At 37.2% G+C, this 11,338-nt stretch overlaps 1 protein-coding gene across 8 annotated transcripts in view; it reads right to left on the reverse strand.

Moving 5' to 3' along the window:
* The window catches only part of LCOR (ligand dependent nuclear receptor corepressor), a 181,052-nt gene that overhangs the window by 44,920 nt on the left and 124,794 nt on the right, over window positions 1–11,338 (reverse strand). The window lies entirely within an intron of this gene.

Genomic DNA, 11,338 nt, shown 5'->3' on the forward strand with positions numbered 1-11,338 from the left:
AATTTCAAAATACTGCACTAGTCTGTGCCAGAGACTCCCCACACCTGCTCCCAGACTGCATGAGCACTCCATTGTGGCCAATGCTTTTCACTTATTTCCATTCTTGTGGCTAATGAATAATCAAGGGAGGTTAATACTAGAGATTAAAAGTATAAAGAAAAGCAAAGTGCATCTTTTAAGTGTTCTTTAAGTTTCAGTGAATATAATTTACTTCAAATCACTACAATGTATTAACACAGGCATTTACTTCCATGATGGAAAGCTTAAAAAGTACTTTAAATAAGAAAAGGGGGGGTGGGGTGGGGAGTGGGGGGGGGTGGTAGGGTTGAATGGGACCTCATATTTTTTTAACGTAATATTTTTACAAAATCAATTAAAAAAAAAGAAAAAAAAAGAAAATGGGGGCATATTTTGACATAATGAAAAGTAAACAAATCCATAAATGATTTCCTCAAAGATTTTAAATATACTTAATATTTGCCACCAGTTGTCTATGATTTCCCCATCACCAGAATTGTTATATTTCCTTCTCGAGAGCACAACAAAAAATTTATTTTGCAAAAACACATTTAGTATCAATTATATTATAAGTAGTTTAAGATGGAGAACTCCCCTGTATGCTCAATCTAAAATAATCATTCATTAATATTTCTACATATGACACATTAAATATGCCACATATTTTGTTGAAACTGTTTTAAACAAAATATTTCAAGCATTACAAATAATTAACCTTTACAAAATCCTTTATTGTAGTTGTGTTTGCCAACATTCTCCTTTATGGACTAAAGAAACTTTAAAAACAATTTTTAAAAATGAATCCTAAATAAAATAATCTTTGATGTAAACTTAACACCTAAAAGGCACTAGGAACAGACATCAATTAGAGTCCAATAAAATACTTGACTCTATTACACCTAGGTGCTATTTCATTGTTTAGTGACTTTAAAAATATGTACAGGGGAGTGGTTGTGGCTCAAGCAGCTGAGTGCCCGCCTCCCACATGGGAGGTCCCAGGTTCTGTTCCCCTGACTCCTAAAGAAAAACAAACAGAAAACCAGACAACAAGCAAACATGATGAGCCAAAACAAACAAACAAAAGAGCCTGCCCCCCCCAAAAAAGTACATAACGGGGCATTAACTATATTTAACTATTAACTCTTACATTCAGTCATTTCAAGTCAGATTTCAGCAAGTGAAATATCTATACTTTATACTTTGCTTAAGTACCTTCTAAGCCACTTTCTAATGTAAAACAACACAGAGCAACTAACCTGGTATTTCATAAAGTCACTTTTTTTTTCCTTTATTAAGAAGCTGTGGGTTTACAACAAAATATTAAACTCGCACCCTGGGGAGTCTGCTATGTTCTCAACTAAAGTGGTAAGAATCTCTGGAGTAAACAGTGCCCAATAAAAGAGACCAATATCCCAAGCCTACGACATTAATGCCTGTGAACCTTATTCTGGTAAAATGAAAACTTAAGTCTATAACAACTAATGCCTAAGAATTACTCACATGTGGATTCTCTCTAAGCCAAAGTCAGCCAATAAAATCACTACTTTCTCCCGGACATGGGACATGACTTCAGGGGATGAGACTCTCTGATACGGAGGGATTAATGCCCAAACTCCAATCATACATTTGGTGAAAGACCTTGACCAAAAGGCAGAAACATTAAACACAAAGGAGTTTGTATGGCTAAGCCTCAAACATGGGTGGCTCCTGTGGGTTCTACAGATGTCTGGACACAACAGGCAAGGCACACAACCCCATGAAATCAGCACCCCATCAGTGGCCTTTATCTTGGCTACATGATATCTATTTCTCCAATAAAACAGAGTTAGACCTATTTATAATTTCCCTACGCATGATTCTTCTACCTCTTTTATTTGAACCTATAATTAGCACTATACCCATTAAATATATGCCCCAGAGACTTAAATTTTCAATCTGTTCATATGTTGTTGAGCCCTGAATCTCAGCAGAGTTGCAGCCAATATCTACTCTCCAGTTCATCAGACTAAATGTGAAAAAAATTGCAGGTTTACAGAACAATCATGCATCATAAAGTTTCTTGAATCAATTATCGATTGTATCAAATTGGACTCTGAGAAACAGAGATTACTTTTACCTGAATCATACCAATTATGGTCACACCTGTTTTTTAAACAGCTTTATTGAGATACAACTCACTTATTATGTAATTCATCAATTTGAAGTGAAAAACTTAATTGTCTTAGAATATTCAGAGCTGTAGGACCATCACAACAACCTAATTTGAGAACCTTTTTATACCATGCCAAAGTAAACTCTGTATTCATTAGCAGTCAATACCCACTCCCCCACCTGCCCCAACCATAGGTAGGCAACCACTAAGCTACTTTTTGTCTCTATAGATTTGCCTAATCTGGACAAGTCATATAAATAGAATCATACCATGTAGGGATTCTGTGACTACTTTCACTTACTCTAATGTAGTATGTATCACTACTGACTTTCTTTTCTACTGCCAAATAATATTCCGTAGGATATACTACATTTTATTTATCCATTCATCAGTTGGTGGACACTGGGTTGTTTCCACTTTCTGGCTATTATGAATGAATGCTACTATGAACATTTGCACAAGTCTTTTCATGTAGACATATGTTTTAAGTTCTTCTGAATATATATCTAGAGAGTGGAATTGCTAGGTCATATGGCAACTATAATGTTTTGAGGAGTGCCAAACCATTTTCCGAAGTGGCTTTGTCATTTTATACCTCCAACAGCAATGTCTGAGGGCTTCAATTTCTTCACATATTTATGAACACTGTTCTATTTTTTTATTACACCCTTCTTAGTTGATGAGAAGTACTATCTCTTGTCTTTGAATTGCATTTCCCTAATACTAATAACGCAGAGCATGTTTTCATTTGCATATTGGCCACTCAAGTACCTTCTTTGGGGAAATGTCTACTCAGACGCTTTGTCCATTTTTAACTATCCCTTTATTAATATGTTTTAAGAATTCTTGGTATATTCTGAATACAAGGCCATTATCAGATACATGATTTTCAAGTATTTTCTCTCATGATGTGGTTGTCTTCTCATTTCATTGATGTTATTTGTAGCATAAAAGTTTTTTATTTTCTTCAAGTCCAATTTATTTTTCCTTTTGTTGCTTGAGCTTTTGGTGTTGTATCTAAGAAACTATTGCTTAACCCAAAGTCATAAAGATTTATGCCTGTTTTTATTTTTCTTAAGAGCTTTACTGTGATAGCACCTACATTCAGTTTTATGATCCATTTCAAATTAGTTTTTTTGTATGGTATAAGAGGTCTAGGTTCATTCTTTTGCATGTGGAGATCCAATTGTTTCTTCACCATTTGTTGAAAAAAACAACTCTTTTCTCCCACTGAACTGTCCTGACCATTTTGTTGAAAATTAACTGACTGTAGATGCATGGCTTTATTTCTAGACTTTTGATTTTATTTCATTAATCTACATATCTATCATTATGCCAGTTCCACATTATGTTGATTACTGTAGTTTCATAGTAAGTTTTGAAATTGTGAAGTGTGAGTACTCCCACTTAGTTCTCTTACAAGATGGCTTTGGTTACCTGGAGTCCTCTGAATTTTCAAATGAGTTTTAGGGCTACCTTGTCAGTTTCTGTAAAGAAGTCAGCTGGGATTTTAATAGGGATAGCATTGAATCTGGAGATCAATTTGGGGAGTAATGCCAATTTAACAATATTAAGTCTTCCAATTCATGAACATGGGATGTCTTCCATTTATTTAGATCTTCTTTAATGTCTTTCAACAATGTTTTGTAACTTGTAGTGCACAAGTCTTACATTTCTTTTGTTATTTATTTCATTTTTTCAGTTTATTGAGATGATCATGTGGTTTTGGTCCTTTAATCTATTAATATGTGTGTTACATTATTTGATTTTTGGGTGTGTATTAGTCAGGGTTCTCTAGGGAAACAGAATCAACAAGAGATAACTGTCAATAGCATGTGATTCTATAGAGTAATGTAGCCATGGGATGCACAAGTCCAGGTTCCACAGGCAGGCTGCAACTAGGGGCTCAATGAAAGTCCAATGAAGGTTCTTGAGGAGTTCTGGGAGATGTTGGCTGTCCAAAGACAAGCTAGGAAATTCTCTCTCAATGTTGGAATCACTTCCCCTTTTAAAGCATTCAACTGATTGGGTTAAGTGTCCCTCTTGCTGATGGCAATCTCCCTGGCTGATATAGTTATAACCAGCTATCTATGATTTACCACTGCAGTAAAGTCAATGGTGACTAAAGCCCATAAATGCCCTTGTATTACAGTTAGCCCAGTGCTTCCTTGACCAAACAACCGGGCACAATTACCTGGCCGAATTGACCCAATAGCCTAACCATCACAGGGTGTTAAACCAACCTTGTATTCCTGGGATAAATCTCACTTATTCATGGTGTACAATCGTTTTTTATATGTTGCTCAATTTGGTTTGCTAGTTGTTTCTTTTTTTTTGGGGGGGGGGGTATTTTTTTATGTTGGTATTCATAAGAGATCTGTAGTTTTCTTTTCTTGTGATGACTTTGTTTTTGGTATCAGATAACAGTGACCTATAGAATGAGTTGGAAATCGTTCCTCCTCATTTTGGAAGAGATAGTAAAGAATGGGTATTAATTAAATGTTCGGTAGAAATCACCAGTAAAGACATCTGGGCTTGAACTTTTCTTTGAGGGAAATTTAAAAATTACTAAAAAACTCTTTACTTTTATAAATCTGTTCAGATTTTCAATTTCATCCTACATCAGTTTTGGTAGTATGCATCTTTCTCGGAATTCATCCATTTCATCTGAGTGATCTAATCTGTTTGTATATAGTTATTCATAGTATTCCCATGTAATATTTTTTATTACTCTAAGGTTGGAATTGATTTCCTATCATTTGTGATTTTAGTAATTTGAGTCTTCCTTTTTCCCCTTTGTCAGCCTAGCTAAAGATCTGTCAGTTCTGTTGATCTTTTCAAAGAACCAATTCTGGTTTCACTGATATTCTTTTTTTGTTTGTTTCCATAACTAAAATACATGCTTTATTAATGAATGTACTGATATTGACTTACAAATAATGATAGACACTTTAGTCACATAGTGACCTGTGAAAACACTATCATTATTAGTTTCAAAATATAAATAAAATACAAGATTTATTTAAGGTAGTCACTGATACTGACTTACAAACAGTATTAAAACATCAAATCACATAGTGAAAGATGAAAACACTATCTTGAATTGGTTGGAAAACTAATAAAAATACTTTATTCACTGCTATGCACTCATATTGAATTACAGTGTTAAAACAAACTCACTAAATGAAAACTTCAGTGATATTCTTTATTATTTTCTATTCTATTTCATTTAGTTCTGTTCTAATCGATATTATTTTTTCTTTTGCTTGCTTTGGCCTTAGTTTCCTCTCCTTTTACAAGTTTATTAAGGTGAAAAGTTAGGGTCTTGATTTGAGGTCTTTCTTCTTTTTTAAACATAGGTTTTTGCAGCTACATATTACCACATTAGCCACATTCCATAAATTTTGGCATGTCTTTTGTTTTCAATTCTCTCAAAATACTTTCTAATTTCCTTCATGATTTCTTCTTTGGCCTATTCACTATTTAGGAAGGTGTTGTTTAATTTCTATCTCTTTATGAATTTCCCAGATTTCCTTTGTTGTTTTTAAAGTTTGTTCCACTGTAGTTGGAGAATATAATTTGCATGATACAATATTTTAAGATTTGCTTTAAGGCCTAGAATGTGGTCTATTGTGGAGACTGCTCTATGTGCACTTTGGGAGAATGAGTACTCTGTTCTTGTTGGGTGGAGTGTTCTACAGGTGTCTGTTAGGTCTGGGTTGCTCAAGTCTTTCACATCCTTGTAGATCATTTGCCTAGTTGTTCTACTCCTCTTTGGAAAGTAGGGCATTGATGTGTCCAACTACTCTTGCTGAATTATTTTTCCCTTCAATTCTGTCATTTTATGCCATCACATATTTTGTGGCACTTTTGTAGGTACATATATGTTTAAGCCATTATATTGGCTTATAATAATAACAATTATTGTTCTTTTTTGTTTTTGTTTTTATAAAGGGTATTTATTTGGAGTAGGAGCTTACAGATACTAGGCCATAAAGCATAAGTTTCCTTACCAAAGTCTATTTGGAGCAAGATGGCCACTGACATCTGTAAGGTTTCAGGTTTCCTCGGTTCCTACATTCCTGGGGCTTGCTTTTCTCTGGGTTCAAGGTTCCTTTCTTCCAGGAGTTTTCTTCTCTTTCCTCTGCACACTGACTTCCAAGGGCTCCAGCTTAATTCTTTTTTTTTTTTTTCTCGGTCTTTTATATTTATTTTTTTAATGTTACATTAAAAAAATATGAGGTCCCCATACACCCCTCACCCCCCTCACCCTACTCCCCGCCCCAATAACAAGAATCTTCTCCATCATCATGAAACATTCACTGCACTTGGTGAATACATCTCTCAGCACCGCTGCATCTCATGGTCAGTGGTCCACATCATAGCCCACACTCTCCCATAGTCCACCCAGTGGACCATGGGAGGACATACAATGTCCGGTAACTGTGCCTGCAGCACCACCCAGGACAACTCCAAGTCCTGAAAACGCCCCCACATCTCATCTCTTCCTCCCACTCCCAATCCCCAGCAGCCACCATGGCCACTTTCTCCACACCAATGCCACACTTTCTTCGATTACTAATCACAATAGTTCATGAATAGAATATCAGTAAGTCCACTCTAATCCATACTCTATTCCTCTAAGCCCCCTCTTGATATATACATATTATTTTATTCAACTGCTTCAATCAAGTATGCATTTATATTGTCTTTTATAATTACCTACATAATTACCTTTATTAACTGTATTTTGTGTATATTTGAATTACTGTCTGGTATCACTTGCTTTCAGTTCAAGAACTTCCTTAGTAATTTTTTTTTTTTTTTTTTTTTTTGAGGTACTGGGGGCCAGGGAATGAACCTGGGACCGCATATGTGGGAAGCTGGTGCTCAACCACTGAGCCACATCAGCTTCCCAGAGCTGGTTTTTATGTTTTTGTATTTTTCTTTTAGGAGGCACTAAGAACTGAAACTGGGACCTCTCACGTGGGAAGCAGGCACCCAACCTCTAGTTTTCTTTAGTTCTCTAAGAGTATTTAAAATAGGCTGCTTTGAAGTCTTTGTCTGCTAGGTCCAACATCTGGACCCTCTCAAAAGCAGTCTCTATTGCCTGCTCCAACCTTCCAACCCTTGTATATGGGTCACATTTTCCTGTTTTCTTTTTTTTTTTTTTTTTTTTGCATGTCTCATAAAATTTTGGCAAAAACTGGACATGTTAGATAATACAATATACTAGTTCTGGATGCTGATCCTCCCCCTCCTTTCCAAACCTTACCATTCTTGTGACTGACTCATTATTTATTTAGTAGTTTTGCTTAGACTGACTCATTGATTTCTATTTCCCCGCAGTGTGCAGCTTCCGATGTTGCTTCTCAGGGGGCACCGCCTTAAGCATGTGTGGTCTCCCTGTTCATCAGGAATGACTTTGGTTTCAGTCATTTCCCCCTTCTAGCGGATGTGTCTCTATTGGTATCACACACCCAACTGTTATTCTCCATTAATTAATGGCTGACTGCTCTACTCTTTTCACAACACCTCAGAGTGGAAAATGCTCCACATGTGATCTAATAAAAGTTGGGCCCCTCTGCAGGGATAGTGTGTTGCCAGTCTTTGAGGCTTCCTCCAACACTAAGAGGCTCTTCTTAGCTCTCTTTTCTTGTTTTCTCTGTCAAATGTCTTGCTGAGTTACTGTTTCATTTGTTGCCATAAGTAACTTACAGTTACCAACCTCCTCTTAATTACCCAGCACTAAGATTGTTTTCAAGAATATCTTTAGGCAAGAACTTTCCTACATTCTGTTACAAATAAAGTCAATCCCTTTGGGGAAAGTTATAGAGCTCTATGTTTTTATACCTAACATACAGGAGCTGAGTGGGTACAATATAGACCCTGGCTTGCCCCTCCTGGCATTGAACCTCTGTCCTATGAATAATCTGGGGTCAGGGCAATCACCCTGCTGTGCCTGAGACTGACTTCCCCTCTTTGAGTAGAGGCTGGGTGGGGGGAAGGGATCCCTACTCCACTTGACACCATCTCTCTGGAAGAGAGTATCTGCCACATGAAGCTAGAGCATTTGAGAGCTGGCAGTCTGCCCCTTCTATTTAGAATAAAGATTCTATCACCAGGGGGAGGTGAGTGGGAGTGGGTTGTGGCTCAAATACCACAAGCTGTTCTTACTGAGCTTTAGTAGATTTTCTTGAATAAATGCTTCTCAATTTGCTGTATGGCCATAAGACAATTTATTTCCAGAGACATTAAATGGCTGTTTTGCTTATTTGCTTTTATACAGAATATAGAAATATGAAAAATAGCACAAAACCACATAATTATTTCAATTGCATCTCGTCACGAAGTTAAAATTTTATAGCAATGATATATAAACAAAATATTATTTTGTATTTTGTATCATACCAAAATAAAATGACTAAAAAAATGAAGCAATATTTATATAACATAAAGCTAACAAAATAGCCAAGAGACAGATATTTAAAGAAAACAATTCATTTATCTCTCTCCCATATCTGAATTCTAAAAGGATACAATATGGTATGACAAAGAATAAGAAAATGACAAGGTTTTGTAACTCAAAACCGTTTTTCTTCTTTGTATTTATTATCCCTATTTTAAGATTAAGGAACAAACTGTTAGCCCAGAACTAAGTAGGAACAAGATTTGTAATCTAAACTCGAATTTATCTCTTAGGAGTTGCCTCCCAATCATAGAATTTAGGGAAATGGTCCACCTAGGCTGACTGGTTTATAGCCAGGAGCAGCTCTATCACCTTAAGAATCTACTGTGTTTCTTAAAATATATATGCCAAGAGCTGACCTTCAGAGTTTTGATTCTGTACTGGTAGAGAGTAGTCATGAGATTTTTAAAATGCTCTTTTCCTTAATAAGGAACTGAAAAAAAATGGGGGAAAGGGTGAGAGTAGAAAAGCCTAGAGCTTTTGTTTCATGTGTTAGAGTGATGGTACCACTAACCCACTGAGTTTTACACATCTCTTTCATAGGCCAACACTGTTTACTTAACAGAATGCTCGATAAAATTCCTAACACAAAGAGAGTATGTGTGTGTCTCCCCAAGGAAATCAATTCAAAGACTCTGTTCATCTTATTTTATGGTCTTAATCTGGATTATTTTAAAGATCATTTTATTATTTTTTTCTACATTAAACAGTTTTATTTATAATTAAATCTTGCCAATGCTGTGAAATTTGCTAATATGTGAATCACGGATTTTTTCTGGGAGACCATTTAGAAGAGAAATATATTAAACAAATATTATAAATTTATGGAAATTTAAGAAATCAGTGAGTTATAAATTGTTGAATCTGAAGTTTTTTTTTTTTTAAGATTTATTTATTTCTCTCCCCCCCCCCTCCACTTGTCTGTTCTCTGTGTCTATTTGCTGAGTCTTCTTCTTTGTCTGCTTCTCTTGTCAGTGGCACAGGAATATGTGTTTCTTTTTGTTGTATCATTTTGTGTCAGCTCATTGTGTGTGCAGCACCATTCCTGGGAAGGCTGCACTTTCTTTCGCGCTGGGCAGCTCTCCCTGCGGGGTGCACTCCTTGCGCGTGGGGCTCCCCTATGCGGGGACACCCCTGCGTGGCACCACACTCCTTGCACGCATCAGCACTGCGCATGGGTCAGCTCCACAGGGGTCAAGGAGGCCCTGGGTTTGAACCACAGACCCCCCCATGTGGTAGATGGACGCCCTAACCACTAGGCCAAGTCCACTTCCTCTGAAGTCTTTTGAAAGTAAAGTTTTTCATGAACCATACAAGTAAGAGGTATTGGTATTGAGAAATTCAGGCATGCCTTTTTTGCTTTTTAATCTATTGAGTCTTTCTTATTTATACACTGGAAACAATTCCATTTAAGTTGCTAAACTTCCTATCAACTTGTCTCTTGCTATTCTTGTCCCTGAATACACAAAGGTCTCACTATTTATCCATAAAAATTTGTAAGCTCTAATTATCTATATCCTCATTTCTTAAAGTAAATATGTTACACAAAAATCCTACAAGTTTTAAGCTTTTATTAGAGCATTTTAATTACTACGAAAATTAAAAAAAAAACAGCCCTTAGCATTTACCTTTCAATCCTTCTTCTATCCATCCCCTGCCATACGTATCCATGAATCTATTTTTTTTTCTATTTTTTTTTTTGTTACAGTAAAAAAAATATAAGGGTCCCCACATAGCCCCACCCCCATCCTCCACTCCTCCCGAATCAACAACCTCTTTCATTATCATAGGACAGTCATTGCATTTGGTGAATACATTTTGGAGCACTGCTGCACCAACACGGATAATGGTTTACATTGTAGTTTATACTCTCCCCCAGTCCACCTAGTGGGCTATGACAGGACATACAGTGTCCAGCATCTGTCCCTGCAGTACGACCCAGGACAGCTCCAAGTCCTGAAAATGCCCCCACATCATATCTCTTCTTCACTCTCCCTACCCTCAGCAGCTACTGTGGCCATTTTCTCCACATCAATGCTACAATTTCTTCCATTACTAATCCCAATAGTTCCACAGCAGAATATCAGTAAGTCCACTCTAATCCACACTCTATTCCTCCATCCTGTGGATCCTAGGATGGTTATGTCCACTCCACCTATATATCGAGAGGGGGTTTAGATTCCACATGGATGATGGATGCAATTCTCCTACTTGCAGCCGCAGGCACTCTTGGCTCCCTGGTGTGGTGGTTGACCTTCTTCACCTCACTGTTCACTGGCTGGGTAAGTTCAATAAACCAGAGGGTAGGAGTTGCAAGTCTGCTGAGGCTCAGGGCCTGGCTGTCACTTGGACAGTCCAGAGATTCAGGTCTCCTGAGTATACATCAACCCCAGAGCCAACCACAGGTCCAGTAAAAGCGACAGAAGAGGCATGTGTAGAAAGAGTACATCTGAGTCCAACTCCATCATCACACTCAGGAACACAAACTCCAAAGAGGGCCAACTGACATGGCACTGAACTCTAGAGCCATCTGCCATGACCACAGAACCTGTGGGTCTCTGTAGCCCTCAGGAGAACCAATACCTGGGGTTGTATCTACTTTGGCTGAAACTGGGACCCCGCTGAGGTGTGCATAAGTGCAACCTCTCTGATGACCTCCCGACTCTTTTTTGGAGATTCATAGCCATATAAACTCATTT

Source organism: Dasypus novemcinctus, chromosome 6 (genome assembly GCF_030445035.2).
Source record: "Dasypus novemcinctus isolate mDasNov1 chromosome 6, mDasNov1.1.hap2, whole genome shotgun sequence".
Taxonomy (NCBI): domain Eukaryota; kingdom Metazoa; phylum Chordata; class Mammalia; order Cingulata; family Dasypodidae; genus Dasypus; species Dasypus novemcinctus.